Below are 20,045 nucleotides of genomic sequence, written 5' to 3'. Positions count from 1 at the left end.
CACTGTACGCAATGTGTAGTCTCTTATCCCTCATGCCCTCCCACCCTCCCCCGCAGTCCCTGACATCCATTGTATCATTCTTATGCCTTTGTGTTCTCATAGCTTAGCTCCCACTTATAAGTGAGAACATACAATATTTGGTTTTCCATTCCTGAATTACCTCACTTAGAATAATGGTCTCCAATTCCATCCAGGTTGCTGTGAATGCCATTATTTCATTCCTTTTTATGACTGAGTAGTATTCCATGGTGTGAGTGTGTGTGTGTGTGTGTATCGCATCCTCCTTATCCACTTGTTGGTTGATGGGCATTTTGACTGGTTCCATATTTTTGCAACTATGAATTGTGCTGCTATAAACATGCCTGTGCAAGTGTCTTTTTCTTTTTTTTCTTTTTGAGACAGAGTCCTGTTCTGTCACCTAGGCTGGAGTGTAGTGGTGTGATCCTGGCTCACTGCAACCTCTGCCTCCTGGGTTCCAGCAATTCTCCTGCCTCAGCCTTCTGAGTAGCAGGGATTACAGGTGCCCACTACCACGCCCAGCTAATTTTTGTATTTTTAGTAGAGACTGGGTTTTGCAATGTTGGCTAGGCTGGTCTTGAACTCCTGACCTCAAGTGATCCACCCGCCTCGGCCTCCCAAAGTGCTGGGATTACAGGCATGAGTCACCATGCCCAGCCCTGTCTTTTTCATATAATGACTTCTTTTCCTCTGGGTAGATACCCAGTGAGATTGCTGGGTCAAATGGTAGTTCTACTTTTAGTTCTTTAAGGAACGTCCATACTGTTTCCCATAGTGGTTGTACTGGTTGGCATTTCCACCAGCAGTGTAAAAGTGTTTCCTTTTCACCATATCCACATCTTTTTTTTTTTTTTTTTTAATTATGGCTGTTCTTGCAGAAGTAAAGTGGTATCTCAATGTGGTTTTAATTTTCATTTCCCTGATAATTTGTGATATTGAATTTGAGAGATCTTTATATATTCTGGATATAAGTCTTTTACCATATACACACTTTGCAAATATTTTCTCCAAGTCTGTGGTTTCTTTTTTCATTTTTGTTCGCAGTAACTTTCAAAGAGCAGAGGTTCAAATTTTTAATGAAGTCCAATTTATCATATTTTTCTTTTATGGATTGTATTTTGATGTTGTCTTAGAAATCTTTGCCTAACCCATAGTGACATACGTTTTCTCCTAGAAGTTTTGTAGTTTGGGGTTTTATGTTTACACCAATGATTCATTTTGAGTTGATTTTTGAGTATGGTATGACACCTGGGTCAACTTTCCTATTTTTTTTTTCATATCAATATCCAATTATTCCAGCATCATTTGTCAAAAAGATGATCATTTCTCCATTGAATTGCCTTCATCTCTTTGTCAAAAATCAATTGGCCATATAAGTGTGGATCTTTCTTTGGATTCTATTCTATTCCATTAATCTATGTATACATTGATCTATGTATCCATCCTTTCAGCAATAACAAACTGTATTGAGTATTGTGACTTTGAAGTAACTCTTGAAATCATCAGGTATTTTGAGTCCTTCAACTTTGTTGTTTTGGCACTTCTAGTTCCCTTGCCTTTACATACAAATTTTAAAATCAGGTTGTTTACTTCTACAAAATTCTAGGATTTTGTTTTGGATTGCACTGAACTTATAGGTTATTTTGATAGAATTTATATCTTAATAATATTGAATCTGACAATTCAAAAATACAGATTATCTCACCGTTTATTTAGATCCTATTTTATTTCTTTCATCAGTATTTGGTACTTCTCAGTATGCTGATCTTGCATATATTTTGTTAGATTTTAGCCTACATATTTCATTATTTTCAGTGTTCTTGTAAATGGTACTTAAAATGTTTTCATTTTGTAATTATTTATTGCTAGTCTATAGACATGCAATTAATTGAACTGACCTTACATACTGTGACCTTGCTAAATGCCTTTACTGGTTCTGGGAGATTTTAAAATAGAATCTTTTGTATTTTCTACATAGACAATCATGTCACCTTTGAATCAAGAGTTTTATTTCTTTATCACCAATCTATTTTCTTGTTCTTGCTTTATTCCACTGGCTAGGGCCTTCAGTATGATGTTAAATACAAATGGTGAGAGTGAACATCATTACATTGTTCTTGATTTTAGGAGAAAGTTTTCAGTCTTTAATCATGAAGCACGACATTAGTTGTAGGTTTTGTGTAATTGCCCTTTGATTGTGAAAGTTCCCTTCTGTGCCTAATTTTGGAGAGTTTTTATAATGAATTGATGCTGAATTTTGTTCAATTATCTTTTTTTTCTTCTATTGAGAAGTTCATATAGTTTTTCTTCTTGCATCAATTAAATTACATTCATTGATTCTTAAATGTTGAACCAATTTTGCATTTCCAGGATAACTCCCCCACTTTGTCATGATGCGTTATTCTTTTTATATGTTGCTGAACACAGTTTGCCAACATTTTGTTAAAGATTTTTGTTATCTATGTTTATGAGGGATAATGGTCTAAAGGATTTTTTTTCTTGTAGTGTTTATTTCTGGTTTGGGTATTTGTGTAACAGCCTCATAAGATGAGTTGGGAAGCATTTCTTCATTTCAATTTTCTGGAAGAATCTGTGGGAAATTGTATTATTTCTTCCCTAAATGTTTAGTGGAATTCACCACTGAAGCCATCTAGGTTTGGAGTATTGTTGTTGAAATTTTTTTTTTTTTTGAGACAGAATCTCGCCCTGTCGCCGAGGCTGGAGTGCAGTAGTGTGATCTCCGCTCACTACAGCGTCTGCATCTCAGGTTCAAACGATTCTCCTGCCTCAGCCTCCCAAGTAGCTGGGGTTACAGGTGCCCACCACCATGCCCAGCTAATTTTTGTATTTTTAGTAGAGATGGGGATTCACCATGTTGGCCAGGCTAGTGAAATATTTTAAATGACACATTCAATTTCTTTGATATATACAGGAATATGTAAGTTATTTATTTTCTCTTTAGTGAGTTTAGGGAGTTTGTGTTTTCTAAGGAATTTGCCCATTTCATCTAATTTATCAAATTTGTAGGCATAATATTGTATTAAATATTCCTTTATCCTTTTAATGTCTAAGATCTATAATGTAATATTTTTCATTCTTGACATTAGTAATCTGTTTTCTTCTTTTTCTTGATCAGTCAGGCTAGGGGCTTATAAATTTTGTTCCTCTTTCTGAGGAACCAGTTTTATGTTTGATTTTCTTTATTATTTTTGTTTACATGTTCATGAGTTTCTGCTTTTGTCTTTATTATTTGCTTATTTCTACTTGCTTTGGGTTTAGTTTACTCTTCTTTTTATAGTTTCTTAAGGTGGTAGCTTAGGTCATTGATTTGATAGCATATATACATATATATTTAATGCTATCAGTTTTTCTCTAAGCACTGCTTTAATTGTATCCTATAATTTTGGATAAGTTGTTTGTTCATTTTAATTCAATGCAAAATATTTTTAATTGACCTTTTGACTTTGACTCATGGGTTATTTGAAGTGTGTTAATTTCCAAATATTTCAGGATAATCCAGACATCTTTTTGTTATTGGTTTTTAGTTTTTAGTTCCTTTGCGTTCAGATAACATACTCTATTTAATTGCAATTCTTTAAAAATTGTTGAGGTTTGCTTTATTTCCTAGAATGTAAACTAACCTGGCATATGTACTGCAAGCATTACAAAAAAAAAGTGTGTGTTCTGTTTTGGTTGTGAGGAGTGTTTTATAAATGCCACTTATGTTTCTTTCATTCATAAGACATTTTTGTTAGGTATTCTATGCCTTGTCATTTAAAATGTTTCTACCAATAAAAACCTATTACAGGCACGGTGGTTCACGCCTATAATCCCAATGCTTATGGGAGGCTGAGGCAGGTGGATCACCTGAGGTCAGGGGTTCTAAACCAACCAGGCCAATATGGTGAAACCCCATCTCTACTGAAAATACAAAAATTAGCTGGGCATAGTGGCACATGCCTGTAATCCCAGCTACTTTAGAGGCTGAGGCAGGAGAATTGCTTAAACCCAGGAGGCAGAGGAGGCAGAGGGTGCAGTGAGCTGAGATTGCACCACTGCACTCCAGCCTGGGTGACAGAGCAAGACTCAGTCTCAAAAACAAACAAAACAAACAACAACAAAAACAAACAAACAAACAAACAAACAAAAACCTGTTATCAGCCTGGATTGTTTGCCCAGTCCTGTGGCCACACGTGCAAGGTGATCTGATGGGCACCTTCTTTGGTATTGCACAACTGGAGTTGAGGGTAACTTTTCTCCAAAGGCATTTGGGCTGCTGGCCAGACAAAAACAATAAAATGCTCACTGCAGTCCACCCTTTGACTTTCTTTTTTTTTAATTTTTAATTTTAACTTTAAAAAATTATTTATTTATTTTATGGAGACGGAGTTTCCCCATGTCGCCCAGGCTGGTCTCAAACTCCCTGACCTAGGCAAACTCCTGGACTCAAGCTATCCACCAGGCTTGGCCTTCCAAAGTGCTGGGATTGCAGGTGTGAGCCACTGTTCCTGGCCTGTGCTTTGACTTTCAAGGGCTCATGCACACCTATACCTGTGCACAGACACATGTTCATAATCCCAACGTGTACAAAGTTGAAAATTTTTCCCATATGCATCTTTTAAATAACTCAAAACCTGATTTCTTTTACAAATTAAGACCATGTTCAGTCACATTCAGTTAAAACAGCTCCAAGCCCAGCTTCTCTGTGTGAGATGCATACTCCTTTTGATCATGTTTGAACGTTATTCCTCCTGTTTCAGGAGCCTATGTGCTAGATGATAAATGAACACACTCCTACCCATCCAAGGAGGCTGTGGTGCAGAACAGCCAGAAAAAGTATCCTCTGTTGGGTGTGATGGCTCAAGCTTATAATCTCAGCGCTTTGGGAGGCTGGGACAAGAGGACTGCTTAAGTCCAGGAGTTTTACTCCTGGGCAACATAGTGAGATCCTGTCTGTACAAAATATTTTTTAATTAGCCAAGTGTGATGGTACGTACCTGTAGTCCCAGTTACTCAGGAGGCTGAGGTGAGAGGATTGCTTGCACCTGGGAGGTAGAGGCTGCAGTGATTGTGCCACTGCATTCCACCCTGGGCAACAGAGCGAGACCCTGCCTAAATATACTATATATGAAATATACATGATGAATGAAATATAGAGAGAGAGTATTATATATAATATGTGGAATATATATGATCTATATTATATATGGAGTATAATATATATGAAATATATAGCTAATATAATATATAAATAAATATATACAATATTTTTATATAGTATATTTGGAATGTATTATATATTATGTTATATATTCTATATATTCTGGTTGGTGCAATAGTAATTACTGTTTTGGACTGTGATTTTAAAATTATAACTAGACTCAAGCACATCTTTATTAATCAAAATAGGAACCATTACAATCAACACATTTTTACCAATGAGAAATAAGTTTGTTTATTCCTGTAATGTAAAAATCTGTGCTTCGGGATTTGACAAACTCTTGGAAAGCATTTTCTGCATCCTGCTGGTTGTGGAAGCGTTTTCTCTGGAAAAAGTTGTCAAGATGGTTGAAGAAGCAGTAGTTGGTTGGCGAGAGGTCAGGTGAATATGGCAGATGAGACAAAACTTTGTAGCCCAATTTGTTCAACTTTTGAAGCGTTGGTTGAGGGACCTACGGTCGGTGTTGTCCTGGAGAAGAATTGGGTCCTTTCTGTTGACCAGTGCCAGCTGCAGGCATTGCAGTTTTTGGTGCATCTCATCGATTTGCTTACCATAATTCTCAGATGTGATGGTTTTGCCGGGATTCAGAAAGCTGTAGTGGATCAGACCATCAGCAGGCCACCAAATAGTGACCATAACCTTTTTTTTGGTGCAAGTTTGGCTTTGGGAAGTGCTTTGGAGCTTCTTCTCAGTCCAGCCACCAAGCTGGTCATCACTGGTTGTCGTATAAAATCCACTTTTTGTGGCACATCACAATCCGATGGAGAAATGGTTCATTGTTGTGTAGAATAAGAGAAGACGACACTTCAAAATGACAACGTTTGTGATTTTTGCTCAGCTCGTGAGGCACCCACTTATGGAGCTTTTTCACCTTTCCAGTTTGCATCAAATGCCGAACGACCATAGAATGGTGGACGTTGAGTTCTTCAGCAGCTTCTGGTATAGTTGTAAGAGGACCAGCTTCCATGATTGCTCTCAGTTGGTCATTGTCAACTTCCGACGACTGGCCACTACACCCCTCATCTTCAAGGCTCTCCTCTCTTTTGCAAAAGTTCTTGAACTCCCACTGCACAGTATGTTCATTAGCAGTTCCTGGGCCAACTGCATTATTGATGTTGTGAGTTGTCTCCACTGCTTTACAATCCATTTTGAACTCGAATAAGAATATTGCTTGAATTTGCTTTTTGTCTAACATCATTTCCATAGTCTAAAATAAATAAAAAATAAACAGCAAGTAATAAGTCATTAGCAAAAATAAATAAAGAGAGAAATGCTCATTAAGATGATGCATGACATAATCAAATTTAAGAATGTATTCCAGTCCTGTAATGGCTGCTTCCTGGAAGGTAGTGTCACGTGGAACTTCATGTCAGCATCCGGAGCTCCAGGAAGGGAAAATTTCAAGTCAGATAGAATTCTATATATACCATTTCTTTAGAACCTTCAGCCATCAAGATTCCAACATCATGACCTCAGTTTCAACACAGTTGTCCTTAGTCCTCATGTCACTGCTTTTGGTGCTGCCTGTTGTCGAAGCAGCAGAAGCCGATGATGCAATCGCCTTCTTGTTAGGTGTGGTTCTCAGCATTACAGGCATTTGTGCTGCTTGGGGGTATATGCACGAAAAAGAAATGGACAGATGTGACTTTGAAAAGCCTGCTGAATCAAACCTCACCCTGAAAACCTTTGTGCTATAGAGGCTAAACCTTAGCTTTGGTGTCTGAAAGTTTCCAAGAATCAGTAAATAAGGGAGTTTTACATTTTCAGTAAATAAGGGAGTATGTCTGAAATGGGAACAGACATACATATATAAATTGAAAAAAAAATGTTTTCTTTACAACAAATAATGCACAGAAAAATGGAGCCTATAATTTGTATTTGCTAGTTAGAAAGGAGGTCAAAGAAGTCGGATGGCTGAAATTTACATAAGTAATATTTCATAGTTTTAAAATTCTCAAACAATGTGAAATAGGAAGAAGGAAGTTCTTGCCCAGAATCTTAGGAAATCACCACTGTTCGGTTATAATCACTGCCTCCTGAATCGTTGGGGAGTTTTCTCCGTCTTTTTATTAGATTTTTGTTTTGTTGTCTCCCAAGTTAATATTGTATTTAGATGTCAGAGAGTCAGTCAAAAAGGGAAACTTTTTTCTCTGGAGAAAAAACATTTAGAAAAATGTATTCAGTGTATCTAACACTGAAATGCAGAAAAAAAATTAATGTTAAAAAAACTATAGACATTGACATGGAAAAGAGATTTAACATTAAGAAAAAAACTTTACATTAACTAAGTAACATCCTGATAAGTACTATAGTAAGTATAAACCCATTATGTTGTTTTAAAAAAAAAGAATGTATTCCAATATCAAACAACAAATTTCAACAATGCAAAAACTGCAATTACTTTTGCACCAACCATATATTATATATCCATATAATATATATCCATATACATGAGATAGATGATTATATATTCCATATACATTATATATATATATATATATATATATATATCTTCAAGGTAGCTGTTCCTCTATTTTTCCTGGTCTGTCAACATGTTGCTTTCAATGTAATAGACAATTAGCTGTTATGTGCAATGTTCCATTTCACTGGGAACAATTTATGTTCCAAAAGGAGAGAGGACTCTGAGGAAGTCCTGTAAAGGAGTAAAAGGAAACATCGTCTGGAATTTTCTCTTTCATGATGGAGAAAAATGCGTTTGCTCAATCAAAAGTGTATACCAGGGTCAGGCACAGTGGCTTATGCCTGTAATCCCAACGTTTTGGGAGGCCGAAGTGGAAGGGTCACTTAAGTCCAGGAGTTCAAGACCAGACTGGCCAACATGGCAAAACCCCATCTTTACTAAAAATACAAAAATTAGCTGGGTGTAGCGGCACATGCTTGTAGTCCCAGCTACTCAGGAGGCTGAGGATCACTTGAACTCGGGAGGCAGAGGTTGCAGTGAGCCAGGATCGCGCAACTGCATTCCAGGCAGGGCAACAGGACGAGACTCTGTCTCAAAAAAAAAGTGCATACCAGGCTAAGCGAGGTGGTTCTTGCTTGTAATCCCAGCACTTTGGGAGGCCAAGGCAGGCAGATCACTTGAGGTCGGAGTTCGAGACCAGCCCGGCCAACATGGTGAAACCCTGTCTGTACTAAAAATACAAAAATTAGCCAGATGTGGTGATGCATGCCTGTAATTCCAGCTACTCGTGAGGCTGGGGCAGGAAAATCATTTGAACCTGGGAGGCGGAGGTTGCAGTGAGCTGGGGTCACGCAATATTACTCCAGCCTGGGTGACAGAGAGAGACTCCGCCTCAAAAAAAAAAAAAAAAAAAAAAAAATTGCACACCAGTTTCCAGGCACTGTATTGATTTTGCCCAGTGAGAAGAAAATGGGAGTTGGGTTGGGATCAACAGTTGGAGAACCACCTGATTAAGCTAAGGCTAATTCAACTGACACCCCGTGCAGCGGCTGAATTGCAGATTCAGTGGAGATGCCACGGGGGTCACCAAGCACACCCTTTCCAACTTTCCAAGTGTTTGATGTTTGGGACTATCTATAATATACTACAACCCCTGAAATGTGTACTTAAAACATTTTTTAGAGGTAACAATGCTTTTGATTGCTATTTTGGAGGAAAGAGGAAGTTCCAGTGTCTTGTTTTTGGCCCTGCCCACCATGCTGGCATTTACTCCAGGGCTTAACAAGCCAGTGGGTGATGATGCCTGATTCTGAGGAGATCCATCTAACTGTCTACATCTGGACAGAAAAGATCCTTGGGATGGGCTTGCTATTGGTGGACTCGTTCCCAACTCCATCTCTGGATCCACATAGACCTCACTCCAAAGGGCAGACCATGGTGATGTCGAGGTTCCTAGGATCTCAATAATTAACATTAATTAGATTGGATCCAGTATCCAGTAGACCAAAGGTTTTGGTATGTTTTTTCTCCCAGGGCACATTTCTCTTTGGGGAAATGTGAGGAAGAAGCCCTCCAGGTTGCCTTGGTGATCATGTGGGTCTCAAGCCTACCTAGACCATATGACTTACAGTCTCCAGTCTCTAGACGAGAGACTCTGGATCGATGAAGTGACCCAGCGTACAGAATTAGATACCAGGTCATACCAGTTCTTGACTTCCTTGTGTCTTGATTTTCATTAGACCTCGACTTATTTTATTCTTTTTTTTTTTTTTTTTTTTTTTTTTTTTTGAGACGGAGTCTCACTCTATCGCCCAAGCTGGAGTGCAGTGGCATGATCTCAGCTCACTGCAACCTCTGCCTCCCAAGTTCAAGCAATTCGTCTGCCTCAGCCTCCTGAGTAACTGGGACTATAGGTGCCCACCACCACGCCCGGCTAATTTTTGTATTTTTAGTAAAGACGGGGGTTTCACCATGTTGATCAGGTTGGTCTCGAACTCCTGACCTCAGGTGATCTGCCCGCCTCAGCCTCCCAAAGTGTTGGGATTACAGGCGTGAGCCACCTAGCCTAGTCTATTTTATTCTGTTTTTATTTTGTGGTTGCGTACAAAAGGATGGAGCACCTGTCACTTTAATTCCTGCGAACCCACTAATTAACCACAACTAAAGATCTCTGGGCCTTACACCAACCATGTTGTGAAACCTAATAAGCACGCTTGCCTTATTGCCTATTATGATCACCTGGTCTACTTGGCTTCTGGCAGGTAACTGTGGCCACGTGGACCAAGCCAACGCCTGCTCCTCTCATCCCTGCTGAGATCAGTAAGGCAATTCTAGCCCATACCACCAACATCCCCAGGCCAGGAGAACAGCTAATGAAAGCCCATTTGAAAGACTGCCATCTTCCTCGCCAATCCGTTTCTCAAGGCCACGGTGAGTGGAGAGCCTTCCAGCCCTGATGGAAGCCACATGGAGGCGGGAGGAGCCGGTAAGGGGGAAACTCACTGCAGTTCCAGGGCAGCATTCCTATCTCCTGAAGTCTTTGAATTCTTTCTCTGTCTTATGCCAAAGTGTCTCTGGCTTTGCCATGTCATTTTGCACAGAGCAGCATTCAGAACATTAGCCAAAGCTGCAAACTGCTAAAGCAGCTGCCCACGCCCCCTGAAAGAATGCACCTAAATCAATAACTTCATTCCAGCTGAGAAACAAACTCCACCCTCTGTGCCCAGGGACCCTAAGTCCCTTCTCATGATGACTATACGTATCTTTGTTTCGTTTTTGTTTTTATTTACAGTATGACTATACATGTTGGTGCAGCCATGCTCTTCCTTCAAGAAGTAATTCTTCATTCTCCTTCCATAATAATGCATTTCACTCCCAGGCCTTGTTGAATTTCAATTCTGGTTACCAGCCAAGTAAAAATGTGTAGTAGCAGCGCATGAGAGTGTGGTTATTTTCCCTCAAAGGGCGAGGACTCTTCCTAAGGGAGGAGAGGCACAGTGGGAGTATTGCACAGTGGTAGGGCCGGGGGAGTCTCAGAATATTTCTGGATATTTTTATTCCAGTTCCATCTTGTCAGGCTTTCTTTCTTTCTCAACCATTGCCCTCACTTTTCATTAAAAGTACTGTAGGCCGGGTGTGGTGGCCTATGCCTGCCTATAATCCCAGCACTTTGGGAGGCTGAGGCGGTTGGATCATGAGACCAGGAGGTCAAGACCAGCCTGACCAAGATGGTGAAACCCCATCTCTACTAAAAATACAAAAGTTAGCCAGGCGTGGTGGCGGACGCCTGTAATCCCAACTACTCAGGAGGCTGAGACAGGAGAATCACGTGAACCCAAGCAGCAGAGGTTGCAGTGAGCCAAGATTGTGCCACTGCCCTCCGGCCTGGGTGACAGAGCGAGACTCCGTCTCAAAAAAAAAAAAAAAAAAGTACTATAGGCTGTGAATTCAACTGTGTTAATACACAAGCTGCAGGTTCAGCCTCGGATGGGTTCGGTTTTCAGCCTACTGATAACCAGTTACAGAGTTTTTTAAAACTTAGTTGTAGAAAGACTTGAATATTTCCTTTTTCTTTTTCTTTTCTTTCTTTTTTTTCTTTTTTTTTTTTTTTTTTTTGGATACACAATTGCACTCTGTTGCCCAGGCTGAAGTGCAGTGCCGCAATCTCGGGCAACCTCTGCCTCCCAGGTTCAAGTGATTCTGCAGCCTCAGTCTCCCGAGTAGCTGGGATTATAGGCACCTGCCACCACACTCAGCTAAATTTTGTATTTTTAGTAGAGACGGGGTTTCACCATGTTGGCCAGGCTGGTCTCAAACTCCTGACCTCAAGTGATCTGCCCGCATTGGCCTCCCAAAGTGCTGGGATTACAGGGGTGAGCCACCTTGCCCAGTCAATATTCTCTTTTTTGAGGCAAGTATTTTTAGATTTGGGTTACTATCATTTTGAATTTGGCCAGTGCTCACAGAAGCCACCACTGTATTTCATATTGCTTTTGCATGTCTCATCCCCTTTTAATTGGTCTCTAGATGATGATAAGGGAAAAAGGCAAGGCATATGTATAATATGCTAATTTTATTGAGAAGTAATTCCCATATTATACAATACATTTTTTAAGTACACAATTCAGTGGTGTAGTAAATTCACAAGGTTGTACAACCATCACCATTATCCAGTTCCAGAACATTCTTATCAGTCCAAAAAAAAAAAAAAAAAAAAAAATCCTGTTCTCATTAGCTGGCACTTCACATTCTTTCCTCCTCCAGCAATCTGCTTTCTGTCTCTATGAATTTGCCTCTTCTAGGCATTTCATATACATGAAATGATACAATGCATTGACTTTGGTGTCTAGCTTCTTTCGTTTAGCATGGTGCTTTCAAGGCTTAGTGTGTTGTGGCATGTATCAGTATTTCATCTTTATGGCTGAATAGTATTCTATTGAATATATATTTTTAACAGAGTTTATCTGTTAACCAGTGGATAGACATTTGGATTGTTTCCATTTTGGGCTATTATGAATAACATGAACACTGGAGTACAAGTTTTTGTGTGAATTTGTGTTTTCCTTTCTCCTGGGTATACGCCTGGGGGAGAAGTGCTGGCTGATATGGTAAGCGGCTGCAGTATTTTACATTCCTTCCAGCAATCTGCAGAGGTTTCAATTTCTCCATATCCTTGCCAACATTGCTATCTTCGATTATAGCCATGTGAGTGAGTCTGAAGTAGAGTATGTTGCCTTTTATGTAAACACGAAGAGGAAAAAAATATATATCTGTGTGTAATTGCTTAGATGTTCACAGAGTGTCTCTGGAAGATTACGTGAGAAACTGGCAACACTGGATGCCTCCAGGGAGAGGAACTGGGTAGCTGGTGGCTGATGCAGAAGGGAAATTTTATGCCAACCACTCTTCTCTAAGAAATTAAGTTTAGAGCATGTGCAAGTATTACCTATACAAATAAATAAATTAATATGAACTTAAATTAAGTTAAATTTGGCCGGGCACGGCAGCTTACACCTGTAATCCCAGCATTTTGGGAGGCTGAGGTAGGCGGATCACCTGGGGTCAGGAGTTCAAGACCATCCTGGCCAACATGGCAAAACACTGTCTCTACTGAAAATACAAAAATTAACTGGGCGTGGTGGCATGCACCTGTAATCCCAGCTACTCGGGAGGCTGAGGCAAGAGAATTTTTTGAACGTAGGAGGTGGAGGTTGCAGTGAGCGGAGATCGTACCACTGCACTCTGGCCTGGGCAACAGAATGAGACTCTGTCTCAAAAAAAAAATAATAATAATAAGTTAAAGGTATTATAGCAGGGATTGGCTAACAATAGCCTGTGTACCAAATCTGGCCTGCCACCTGTTTCTGTATGGCCCATGAGTTAAGAATAGTTTTTACATTTTTAAATAGTTGAACAATCAAAAGAAGAATATTTTGTAGCACATGAAGTGATATGAAAGTCAAATTGTATTATTCGTAAATAAGCTTTTATGGGGACACAGCCATGCTAATTTGTTTACTTTTTTCCATGGGTGATTTTGTGCTGCACTGGCAAAAGTGAGGAATTGTGCCAGGGGCTGGATGTAGCATTCTCATTGCCTTAAACTGCTACTTGGCACAATGAGAATTGCAGTTACACAGTTAAAAAACAACAGGATTTTGAGTGCTACATATATTGCCACACTCTAACTTTAAAAAAATTGTGAGTACATCTCTTTCATGTTAAAAAAACAAAGAAAGTAAAATTAGACTTTGAATGTCTGTTTTGAAGGCATAATGGGGTGTGAATTATTTTGCTATCACGTCACATGACAAAACGTGTTTATTGTGCAATGACATTATAGCTCTTCTAAAAGAGGATGATATGCATCAATATTGCAGGGATCATGGCAGAATTTCTTCACAAAAATTAAAAATGACAAAGAATCCATAACTAAAGTAAATTATCAAGTAGTTCATTTGTTAACCAAGAAAGAAATCTGTTTATAAATGGTAAGTTAATTACATGATGTTTGATTACAATGGCTGAATAAATGTACCCAGAAAAAATAAACTTGTTTAAGAATATTAGCCTTGCATTGAGGATAGCTGGTTGAAGAGTTTGGGACAAATCTTTGCCTCCTAGGTTCAAGTGATTCTCCTGTCTTAGCCTCCTGAGTAGCTGCGACTACAGGTGCACACCACCACACCTGGCTAATTTTCTTGAGGTTTTTTGTTTTTTGTTTTTGAGACGGAATCTTTCTCTGTTGTCCAGGCTAGAGTGCAGTGGCACAATCTCGGCTCACTGCAACCTCCACCTCCTGGCTTCAAGCGATTCTTCTGCCTCAGCCTCCGAGTATCTGGGACTACAGCCACCCACCACCACACCCAGCTAATTTTTGAATTTTTAGTAGAGATGGGGATTCACTATATTGGTCAGGCTGGTCTCAAACTCCTGACCTCAGATGACCCACCCGCCTCAGCCTCCCAAAGTGCTGGGATTACAGGTGTGAGCCACCGTGCCTGGCCAACAGGCAGTTTTTAAAAAACTTGAGAAGTCAATGCCGAATTTGAAGTGGAGGAGTAGCTTTTATGCATGTAAGCTGGAGGAGTAGCTTTTATGCATGTAATAACTATAGGGGAGAATATTTTTAAAGAAGTCGAAAAAACATTAATTCATTACAATCAGAAATGGAATCTATTAAGATGTGTTACAACGGATGACAGTAAAAATATGTGTGGAGCAGCAAGAGGCTTAGCTGGACAACCCTATAAAGTGTACAGAAATGTAAGAGGTTTAAAGCCTATGAAATTTGTTGTATTATATATTGATTTTTCAGGAAAATATTTGAAATATGTGTTATTGAATGAGTAGTGTTAACACTGAACTTGACTCTTGTGGACTTAATCATCAGTTCCATGAATTTTTATCAGAAATAGATGATAAATACCTTGACTTGTTCTACCACACAAATTTGAAGGCTCATTGGTAGTGAAGTATACCAATGTACTATAGTATACTATATACAATGTATATAGTATAATAGTGCTTAGAATTTGCTGTGAATTTGAAAGTATTTCTTAATAAATTCAAGCTAATATTAAAAGGCAAAACAGTGCTTATATGCAAAACTTATATTGTGGTAAAGTCATTTTGCCTTTACTAATATTGTTTGGGTCACAGCTGATGTTGTGTCGCTTTAAATACTTCCCATGCTGTCGAAAGTTGAAACAAAAAGGAAGATCTCCATTTCCATACAAATTTCCTGTGGAATTGTTTTTGGAATTCAAGCTACAGTGTAAGCAATGTTTCTTAGAATGTGGTGTATGCTGAAAGGAAACTTACATGCTTCAAAGTCTATTTAACTGTGCAGTAGAAGAGTTTCCAAATAACCTTCAATTCGAAATGATTAATACATAATGAAATGACATGCTAAAAGGCAAATATCAAGGAAACAATCTAATAGAATTCTGTAAATGCCTTACATGTGATGAATATAAAGTACATTTAAATCACAACTGAATTCAATTCAATCACAATTAAATTCAATTAAAATTACGTGCTTGTGGATGGCTATCAGTATTGGCAGTACCTATCTTTGCGAAAGGACATTTTCAAAGATGAAATATGTAGAATCTCTTTACAGATCAGCATTGACAGATGAAAATTTGCAATTGGTTATGATAATAACCAACTTTGACTGCCAATTAAGTAAAATGTTACCTCCCCCCAAAGAGCTTCAATCTTCTCATTAGTAGAGCTATAAAACAAAAAAGTACTTATTATCATAGTTTGAATTTCATCAGTTAAAATTTTGTGAAAAATCTTTCTTCCTCTCTTGTTACATAATTGCCTGTAGAACATCCTTGAGTTTGCCCACAAAGCCTAAAATATTTACTGCCAGGCATTTAAAAGTTTACTGGAGTAATGTTAGTGAAAATTTCTGAGTAAGAACCTCTAAAAATTCTCTTCTCCAGAAAAGCAATGAGAAAACTGACAAAATAGTCAAAGTCAACAGTTTTAGAACTTTGAAAATTAACAAAGGTTTGCAGCCATTAGGAAAGCATGTATTTAAGAAAAATGGCTGCATCTTGATAAGAATAGTGAGCTTTGTGGTATCTTAACTTCCCGTATTTCTATTTCCCTTTCTCCAGTTTTCTGGCAGCCTTGAAAACCAATAGCCTGCATTCAAAGTGAAAACCAGAGCTGGTAGTTACCAGAGAGAATGAAATGAGGTTGAACCTCCTTCAAAGCCTCCTTCACAGGAATTATCATTATTTTACCCATCTGGTTTGTTTGCCATGACTGGAAGTTTGCCTAGGGTTAAAAGCCTTTTCCTTGGGGGCATTTGTCAAAACAATTAGGAGCAATTGTTTAATTTTATGCCTGCTTGAGGCAGTAGGTGACAGTTGGGACAAACAATAGGCTAACCCAAAAGCTGAAAAGGAAAAGTTGGGGAATGAAGTGTCACGAAAAGCCCCAGGATCTTTGGAAAGCATACGCCCAAGGTGATGCATGGGCTCATGATGAACCAGTGAGGTTCTTTCATCTCTGGGTCACCTTGAGGCTCTATGCAAGAAAGAAGTAAAGACGAAGGCAGATTTGTCAGCTGCCTGGTTCAGTGTTGAAGGCATGCTCCAACATATGCACAAAGCTCCCTGGCAAAGACTGGGAGAGTTGTTGATGACAAGAATTTAAGAAAATGTCTTTGTAATAATTAGCTGACCACTAAGCTAACAGAGCAGAGACTTCGATGGCCACACATGACAAGAAATGCAGATTTCACAGAATTTATTCAGAAAAGTCACAAAGAGACGATGACAACAAGTAGCAATAACAATAAATAGCAACATCAACAAATCCTGGGGAAGGGAGAGAATTTGATTTTCAGAGTTGACATAATATGTTAAGAGGCTGGTTTTTAACAAAAAATTATGAGACGTGCAAGGAAATGAAGTATTGCCAATACATAGAAAAAAGGAGCAATCAGCTGGGTATGGTAGCTCATGTCTGTAATCCCAGCACTTCGGGAGGCTGAGGTTGGTGAATTACCTGAGGTCAGGAGTTCAAGACCAGCCTGGCCAATATGGTGAAACCTCGTCCCTACTAAAATACAAAAACTAGCTGGGCATGATGGCAGGTGCCTGTAATCCCAGCTACTCCAGAGGCTGAGATGGGAGAATCGCTTGAACCTGGGAGGCAGAGGTTGCAGTCTGCCGAGGTCGCACCATTGCACTCTAGCCTGGGTGACAGAGTGAGGCTCTGTCTCAAAAAAACTTCTGAGGAAGCCCATGTAATCCCTGTCAATATCAACACTATGAATATCCAGCAAACATTTTTGTGGAAATTGACAAGCTGATACCAAAATTCATAAGGAAATGCAACAAGCCCAAAATAATGAAAACAATCTTGAAAAAGAACAACAAAATCAGAGGACTCGCTTTCTAGTTTCAAAACTTACTACAAAGCTACACTAATGAAGACTATGTGGATACATCATATCATGTGTGATAGAATTGGGAGCTCAAAAGTAAACTCATGCATTCACGGTCAGTTGATTCCGAAACCCCTCCCCACCCAAGCTTTCCTTCACTATAAGAGTCAATTGATTTTTGACAAGAGTGCTAAGACAATTCAATGGTGGAAAGAATAGTCTTTAAAAACAAATGGTGGTAGAACAACTGGATATCCATACCAAAAAGAAGGAAGTTGGATCCTCTTTTGAGAAAATAGCCAAAATATCATTGTCCAGATCAATGTCATGGAGCTTTTACCCTATGTTTTCTTCTAGTAGTTTTATAGTTTCACATCCTTTTTTTTTTTTTTTTTTTTTTTAGACAGAGTCTCACTCTGTCTCCCAGGTTGGAGTGCAGTGGCACTGTCTTGGCTCACTGCAACCTCTGCCCGCTGGGTTCAAGCAATTCTCCTGCCCCAGCCTCCCAAGTAGCTGGGACTACAGGTGCATGCCATTACACCTGGCTATTTTTTGTGTATTTTTAGTAGAGATGGGGTTTCACTATGTTGGCTAGGCTGGTCTCAAACTTCTGACCTCAGGTGATCCACCCACCTTGGCCTCCCAAAGAGCTGGGATTACAGGTGTGAGCCACGACACCTGGCCCAGTTTGTTTCACATTTTTAATCCATTTTTTTGTTTGTTTTTTATACATGAAGTAAGATCTAATATCATTATTCTTCATATGGCTATCCAGTTTCCCCAACACCATTTATTGAAGAGATTGTTTTCCCCATTGTATATTCTTGGCATCTTTGCCAGAAGTCAATTGACCATTAATGCACAGCTTTATTTCTGGGCTTTTAATTTTGCTCCACTGGCCTGTGTGTCTGTTTTTATCCCAGTACCATGCTGTTTTGGTTACCATAGTTTTGTAGTGTATTTTGAAGTCAGGTAGTATGATGCCTCCAGCTTTGTTCTTTTGGCTCAAGATTGCTGTGGCTATTTGGGGTCTTTTATGGTTCCATACAAATTTTAGGATTGTTTTTTCTGTTTCTGTGAAAATTTCATTGGGATTTTTATAGTGATTGCATTGGACCTATGGAAATCTTTGGGCAGTATGAATATTTAGAAAATCAACTAAAACAACTGTTTATTTTAGAAGATCAATAACATCGATAATTCTGTAGCCAGGATAACAAAGACCAAAAAAACAGAAGATACGCCGGGCGCGGTGGCTCAAGCCTGTAATCCCAGCACTTTGGGAGGCCGAGACGGGCGGATCACGAGGTCAGGAGATCGAGACCATCCTGGCTAACACGGTGAAACCCCGTCTCTACTAAAAATACAAAAAACTAGCCGGGTGAGGTGGCGGGCGCCTGTAGTCCCAGCTACTCGGGAGGCTGAGGCAGGAGAATGGCGTAAACCCTGGAGGCGGAGCTTGCAGTGAGCTGAGATCCGGCCGCAGCACTCCAGCCCGGGCAACAGAGCAAGACTCCGTCTCAAAAAAAAAAAAAAAAAAAAAAAAAAAAAAAAAACAGAAGATACATGTTAGTAAAATCAGAAGTGATAGTGGATGCATCATCACTGAGACACTAAGAAGATATGCATTGATAATAAAGCCTTACCAGTTGAAAACGAACTGCTGCCGGTTGCCTTTATTAACAGATATTGAGGTGGAAACAAAACATTTACCAGGTTAATAGCTGCATATGAGGTACCAGGAGATGTGGTACCAGGAGATGGATATTTAAACAATATTAGTTCTTCTAAACTATGAACACCAGATATTTTTCCATCTATTTGTGTATTCTTCAATTTCTTTCATCAGCAATTTATAGTTTTCAGTGTACAGATCTTTCACTTCTTGATCACATTTATTCCTAAGTATTTTTGTTTTGTAACTATTGTAAATTGGTTATTTTCTTGATTCCTTTTTGAGATAGTTATTGTTAGTATGTAGAAATGCTACTACTAATTTTTGTATATTGACTTTCTTTTCTTTCTCTCTCTTTTTTTTTTTGAGATTGAGTTTCGCTCTTGTTGCCCAAGCTGGAGTGCAATGGCACGATTTCAGCTCACTGCAACCTCTGCCTCCCAGGTTCAAGCAATTCCTGCCTCAGTCTCCTGAGTAGTTGGGATTACAGGCATGTGCCACCATGACCAGCTAATTTTTTGTGTTTTTAGTAGAGACAGAGTTTCACCATGTTGGCCAGGCTGGTCTCAAACTCCTGACCTCAGGTGATCCGCCCACCTCGACCTCCCAAAATGCTGAGATTACAGGTGTAAGCCATCGCGCCCGGCCTGCATGTTGACTTTCTAACCTGCAACTTTACTAAATTCATGTATTAGTTATAACAGTTTTTTCAATGGCGTCTTTAGGATCTTCCATATATAAGATCATGTCACCTGCTAACAAAGACAATTTAACTTCTTCCTTTCCAATTTAGATGGCTTTTTTCCCCCCCTTGCCTACTTGCTCTGGCTAGAACTCAGTATTGTGTTGAATAGTAGTGACAAGATCAGGCATCCTTGTCTTATTCCCGATCTTAGAGAAAAAGCTTTCAACTTTTTACCATTAAGTAGAACATTCGCTGTGGACTTGTGATATATGGCCTTGATTATATTCAGATACATTCTTTCTATACCTAGTTTGTTGAGATTTTTATTCTGAAGCAATGTTTGATTTTGTCTAATACTTTTTCTGTACCTATTGAGATAATGATATGGTTTTTGTCCTTTATTCTGTTAATGTGTTATATCACATTTATTGATTTGCATATGTGGAATTACCCTTGCATCCCAAGGGAAAATCTCATTTCATCATGGTGAAGGATCTTTTTAATGCGCTGTTGAGTTCAATTTGCTTAGATTTTGTTGAGAATTTTAATGTGCTGCTGAGTTCAGTTTGCTTAGATTTTGTTGAGAATTTTTGTATCTGTGTTCATCAAGGA

General features: G+C 39.1%; 1 long non-coding RNA gene and 1 pseudogene across 1 annotated transcript in view; both read left to right on the top strand.

Annotated features, from left to right (window-relative positions):
* Positions 1 to 10,006, top strand: part of LOC111555667 — a 31,436-nt gene extending 21,430 nt beyond the window's left edge. Inside the window, exon 3 of the long non-coding RNA XR_002735593.1 lies at positions 9,923 to 10,006. This is a non-coding gene — a long non-coding RNA (uncharacterized LOC111555667). The remainder of the gene's footprint in view (positions 1 to 9,922) is intronic.
* LOC111555666 lies at positions 6,706 to 6,884 on the top strand (annotated as a pseudogene).
* Positions 10,007 to 20,045: the final 10,039 nt, after the last annotated feature.

Source organism: Piliocolobus tephrosceles, chromosome 20 (assembly GCF_002776525.5).
Source record: "Piliocolobus tephrosceles isolate RC106 chromosome 20, ASM277652v3, whole genome shotgun sequence".
Lineage (NCBI taxonomy): Eukaryota > Metazoa > Chordata > Mammalia > Primates > Cercopithecidae > Piliocolobus > Piliocolobus tephrosceles.
Note: the sequence above shows the minus strand (reverse complement) of the source record. Positions and strands in the feature narration are given on the sequence as shown.